At 41.4% G+C, this 6,000-nt stretch overlaps 1 protein-coding gene across 1 annotated transcript in view; it reads right to left on the reverse strand.

The window, feature by feature from the left end:
• Window positions 1-5,044, reverse strand: part of FHL2 (four and a half LIM domains 2) — a 71,845-nt gene extending 66,801 nt beyond the window's left edge. Inside the window, exon 1 of the mRNA XM_014569284.4 lies at window positions 4,825-5,044. The gene's annotated coding sequence lies outside the window, so the exon portion shown is untranslated. The remainder of the gene's footprint in view (window positions 1-4,824) is intronic.
• Window positions 5,045-6,000: the final 956 nt, after the last annotated feature.

Genomic DNA, 6,000 nt, shown 5'->3' on the forward strand with positions numbered 1-6,000 from the left:
CTTTTGGTCACACTGGGAGCCATGTTCAGCTGATTATCAACCCCCGTAAGTCTTTTCCAGAGTCAATGCTTCCCAGGATAGAGTCCCTCATCCTGTAAATATGGCCTACGTTCTTGGGTCCTAGTTATATATGCTTATGCATTTAGCCATATGAAAATGCATATTGTTCACCTGCTCCCAGTTTATCAGGTGATCCAAATTGTTCTGATGTTTTTGTGATTTACCACTCTCCTACTTTTTGTGTTGTCTACAGATGTTATCGGTGATGATTTTATGTTTTCTTTCAGATCATTGATTAATAATGTGAAATAGTATTGGGCCAAGAATAGTTTAGTGTAGCACGTAGAGTGTAGTTTCGGGCCAAGAATCCATTCTGGTGGAACCCCACTGGAAACTCACCCCTCTATGACACTCCCCTATTTACAACTACAGTTTGAGACCAAAGTTGTTACCTTTTCACACTGAGCCTGATTTTGAAATCTCACTATAGCTTCCTGTCACTGGGTGACACTGGTCCTTTAAGAGGGAAGAGGCCATTGTCTTGGACTAGTAAACTGACCCCAGATGGTCAGGCACATGTGCCATTGAGAGCAGAGATCAGCATGTGAGAGCTGCCAAAGACCAGAAGACTGTAAGCAGTCCTAAAGGAAGCTGTAGGTGGGGAGAAAGACAGGAGAGCAATAAGTTGCCAGCTGACCTCTCCAAGCCAGAGAGCAAGGGCAGAAGGCAACAGAGGGAGTTGCCTGCTGACTGATACCAAAGCAGAGGGCTGAAGGTAGAAGGAGCATGGAAGGGCTTACCTGCTAATGGCTCCATGCTAGAGCTAGGGGAGCAGTGGAAAGGTTTGCCTATTGGCCCATCTGAAACAAAAGGTTAATGGAACAGAAGGGGCATAATGGATGTTCTCTTGGGAAGAGGCACAATGAGCAAAGAGGGGTGGAGGTTCCAGCTGAGAAGAGCAGAGTTCCACTTGGGGCTGGGGTGGCTGTCCTGGCAGAAGGACAGAAGAGGACCAAAAAAGAGCTGTTGTGACATCAGCATGTGGTGTGTAGTCATCAAGGGACTAGCTGTCATGGGACTTCAAGGACTACATGCACATGATGTTTGGGAATTTTGTACATGAAATAAACTGGCTCAAAGGAGGGGAATTGCTGAGGCGAGAGAGTTGCATGGCTTTACTGGGGACTGTGAAGGAGGGAAACTAAGGTAATGCACCTGTTCTGCCACTGACTGCCACAAGAATATGCTCAAGGAGGCATCACCCTATGACACATGCACCCCACAAAAGAAACTAGTATGGGGATTTTGACATCACAAACTATGTTTTTTGAAAAGTTGAATCTAAATTGATTTTTGAGCAAATTGGAGCACGTTAAGGTTTGGCTGGAACTATGCTGTATGGTATGGGTTAGACTACAAACCAATGACAGTTTGGTGTTTTGCAGTTCATTCTAATTCAAGAGCTCGAAACAAAATATTCTCTGTGGATGTCAAGTAATGCAAATTGTTGCTTGAATAAAGGTTTGGTGAAACTTTTGCACTCTGTTGGCTAGGAATTAGCCATATAAATCCCCCAGCTTTCAGGCATCATGACAAGGAGGATGTTCTAAAACTTAGATTAGAGATAGGAGAACTATCCTATGGTTGGATAAGGAAAACAGTCTTCATCACAGAGTTAGCAGCCTTGTGCTACATGTTACTGTAGCTACTGTGTAAACACTCCTTGCTCATTTCCTAGAACAATAAACAGTTATGAAAAGTTGCATAAGCATCAAGAATGCAGCAGTTAGGACAAGTTTTTGGACAGCCCTTAAAGCCTCAACCTTTCACATTAGCCAGTTTTTTTGTTTTAGTTATTCAAAAGTCCCAGCTACACTATAAAAATAAGCTGGATGAAACATGTGTGCAGTGCTGTTATAGCCATGTTGGGCCCAGGATATTAGTCCTGAAGAGTTCTGTGTAAGCTCAAAAGCTTCTCTCTCTCCAGCAACAGAAACTAGTCCAACAAAAGCTGTCTCCAACACAGTTTCATTTTTCAGTGTGTTTTCATGATGCCCCTGAATCACGTTAAATTCCCTAGTGTTAGCATTAGTTACAGGCCACGCTTAGGGTGTGTCTAGACTACAGGGTTTTGTCGACAAAAGTGGACCTTTGTCGACAAAACTAAACCTGCGTCTACACTACCGACATAACGTTGACAGAACTCAGCAGTTTTGTCGACGCTGGTAAACCTCATTTTACAAGGAATAACGCCTTTTGTCAACAGAGTTCTGTCGACAGAAGGCGTTATTGCATGTAAACTGTCCTTTGCGTCTACACTGCCATGTCGACATAGCAGCTTGCTTTGTCGACAGAACTGAATGTAGTCTAGACGCTCTTTGTCGACAGAAGCTTTGTCGACAGTATCTGTCGACAAAACTTCTGTCGACAAAAGCCAGTAGTCTAGACGTACCCTTAGGTCCCATGTATTCTCCAAGAGCACTCATGCTGGCAACAAGTATGACCTCCTGACAGTTCATCTGCTAGCACAAATGACCTAAGAAGCAATGATAAAATTGCAGTACAAATGTACTGGTCTTTCTAGAAAATGTAACTCACCCATCTTTGGTCAGTACAATTAGTAATAATTGTGGGAAAATATATTTTACTCACCTGTTAAAGTATTTTTCAAACTAGAATTTTGTGGTTCAGCACACCACACCTCTGGTTAGTGAAGTATAGCCCAATTTTAAATCTCAAGGCTCTACCTTGCATCTATTAAAGAGAACTGGAAGTTTTATCACTGACTTCAGTAGAAGCAGGCTCTGGTCTGCATTTTGTGGAAGCATACAGAGTCGAGGCATACAGGAAGAATGCAAATCTGAAATTACCTCAGCTCTGTGTAAGCTCAAAAGCTTGTCTCTCTCACCAAAAGAAGCTGGTCCAATCAAAGGCAGAATTAGGGGTGAAGAGGGACGCTATGGAGATTTCACTGGTGAGCAATACATTTTCAACACTTTTCATTCAGCTATGTATACCCAGAAAGATGGGATTAGAATGTTCTGGGGCAAGCTTGAGACTCAGAGGTGTTAGAAAGTCATCAGCAATGGCCCTTATTGGTGTGGTCTTACATTTTGTAATCATAACTCCAGTGCTTTGCTTTCAGTATTTCAATTTCAGATAAAAAATATCTTCCTTAGAAACCTCACAAACAGGTGCCTGCAAGTGGAGTCAGACTGTTAACAACTACTAACCACCATGCCCCCTGCTCTTACCCTAGGCTACAAATATCAGCTTACGTAAAACTGATCTATGTGAGGCTAGCTGACTCTCCTGTATGGAAAAGCAAAATTCAGCCTCCAAAGTCTATGGCTTTCAGGGGGCCTGCTGAACTCCAGAGCCATCTCTACTGAGGGCCTGGGCCTGTACATTGAGTCCAAGATTTGACCCAGGCTTCCTTTGTACCTGCCTCTCTCCCTCCATGTGTTGCTGTTCCCACAGTCTACCACTCCCTCGCGTAGTTTCCATGGAACAGAGGGGCTGGTTGGAAAGGTTAAGGCACCGTTATATGAAACAATGAAATGTCTGTGATTTCAGTGCAATCCCTTTAGGGCTCCCCCATCATGCTCCAGAGTTTGTGTCAACAAGAATCCAGGGGCCAAATATTTTCTGAACATAAACAAAGAGGGAAGGGCAGGCATCATTTCTTCTAGATTGACCTGCCCAGCAAATGCCATAGCTTTATAAAGGCCCCTGCTCAGCAACTATCTCCTGGCCCTGCCCCTGGCCTTTACTGGAGAGGCTAAAATGCTCACTCTTTCTGGTGTAGCTGCTGTTTTTGGATCATGCTAATACTTCTTCAAGCCAAATCTAAATCCAGCCTCATAATCCCCAAACTAAATCCCGATTAATCTAAACAGGTTTCATTTAACAACACGCTTACATATCATTATCTGCTGGTTGCGACAGCAAAAAAGTATCCAGGTAACTGACTGAATCCTTAGCACTGAAATGAAGTTAATCCAAATGGTCCGTTTACACTCCTATGCTGCTTACATTAATTTGCACATATTACAGTAGCTAATTCTGCTGAGGAGCATCAGCACGATACACTTTCTGCTTTCAGGATTCCTTACATTAGTAGCTGTACATTTGTCAGCTACTAAATTTAATTGAAGGATGCATAGCTCAGAGTGCTGAGCAAAAGACTAAGAAGAGTCAGGAACTCCTAATATCTAAACCAGCAACTCCCATTGTAAAGGAACTAAATAGGGATCCCTATTTTACAAAGAGAAAACACATACCTCATGGGGGTATTATGAAGCTTATTAGAGAGGGCCACATTTTTACAGGACACTTAGGACCTTTGTACCATGTTGGAATAGAAACTTCACCCCCACTCTAGCTCAGGAATACTTCTGACACAAGGTAGTCTGCAGCAGGTAGAAAAGAAGCAGAATTGGCTTTTATGTCTCCTTCCCCACGGCTCTTGGCAGAAGGGACATGTTGAAATGAGGAGGGCTGATGTATGATCCTTAGGGCATTATAGCCAGTTTACATATGCTAGAGAAGCCCAGCGAATCAGGGAGTCATAGCCCATTTCCTGAACACATGCCTTTCCTGTGCCTAGGCTAAATTAGACACGGCAAAGAATATGGCCCTGCATGTTTTCAAACTGCAAATTATTTAACCGTGTGACTTTATCAGATTTGTATTAGCAGCTCTGTCCACCATAGACAAAAATTATCCTGTTTACAAATATTGCGCTGGAGTGACTTTGTTATCCTAGGAATGTATCAGATAATAATTAATCATAAGTTGTCAAGTTAATACACCGTTACTTACCTTCAAAGGTATTTCACAAAATGATGCTTTATAGAAACTTCAAAGGATAGGGGGAGTCACATTGCTTACAATAAGTATTCACCTAAAATCTTCAATAAAATGTGTAAACACCGTATCATCTCCGCACAAAATGAAATAGAACAATAAAATTTTAAGCTCAATATTCCCTCGATGCTGCCATATCCTGGACGGAAAAGTAGCTGTCTAGTTTTTCTTGCTGTGAACACATGTACATCATTTGAAACAAGCATGGGAATATTAAAAAGTTATGTTTGAAAGCAGCAACTGTTGCCATTATGTCCAATTTTGTTTTATATGCTCCCCATGGAGACACAATCAACCACATAACTGGTAATCCAATCCTTGGCAATGGTTTTCTCCAGTGTTGTTAGAAGTGTGATCCAGCCTGCATTCATAGAGCTACGTCTCTTTTAGTCCAGATAACACGTGTGGAATCTTATTTGAGAGCCTAAATTAGATCTGTACACAAGAGATATAATGTGACAAACTTTATACTCAAGACATATCCCTCTGAGTTCCCACAAGTTACTATGATGAAGCGCAAAACATTGTAAAAAGAAATCCCAGCTTTTTTTCTTTCCCCAGACCCAAAATAGATAAGTCTTTCATTTTAAGGCATTTTTGCTCTTTTAGGGTTTTTCTTTGAATCGGGATTCAACATTTGTGATCTTTAGTGGTCATCAGAAGTATGTGCATCATCAAAAATTTCATTCTGCCTCTAAGACCTCATTCTTTTCTGGTATTTGGAAAGAAAAATACTCATTGCAATTCTGATACCACAGTTAGTCCATAAATATATTTTCATACTTATAAATGCTTGGAAAGGGTTTTTTTTAGTAAAAAGATGTAATTGTTTCTAAAGGGGTCTGGATTTATAAAGTGTTATTCAGGTGTTAAAAAATGTCAGCATATAGGGCAATGGATTCCTGGTTTATGGCTAGTGCTCCTAGGAGCTCCAGTTCTGCAATAATAGAAAACAGCAACAATGAACAATAATAGAAGTAGCATCTAGAACAACTTTGAGATTCTTCTGCTACTTCTGTTACCTGAAAGCAAAGCACACAGTTAAGAATATTCAAACAGGAGGAGGGAGAAAAATTGTTCTCCTTGGCCTCTTAGGATAGGACAAGAAGCAATGGGTTTAAATTGCAGCAA

Source organism: Pelodiscus sinensis, chromosome 1 (assembly GCF_052426305.1).
Source record: "Pelodiscus sinensis isolate ZL-2025 chromosome 1, ASM5242630v1, whole genome shotgun sequence".
Taxonomy (NCBI): Eukaryota; Metazoa; Chordata; order Testudines; family Trionychidae; genus Pelodiscus; species Pelodiscus sinensis.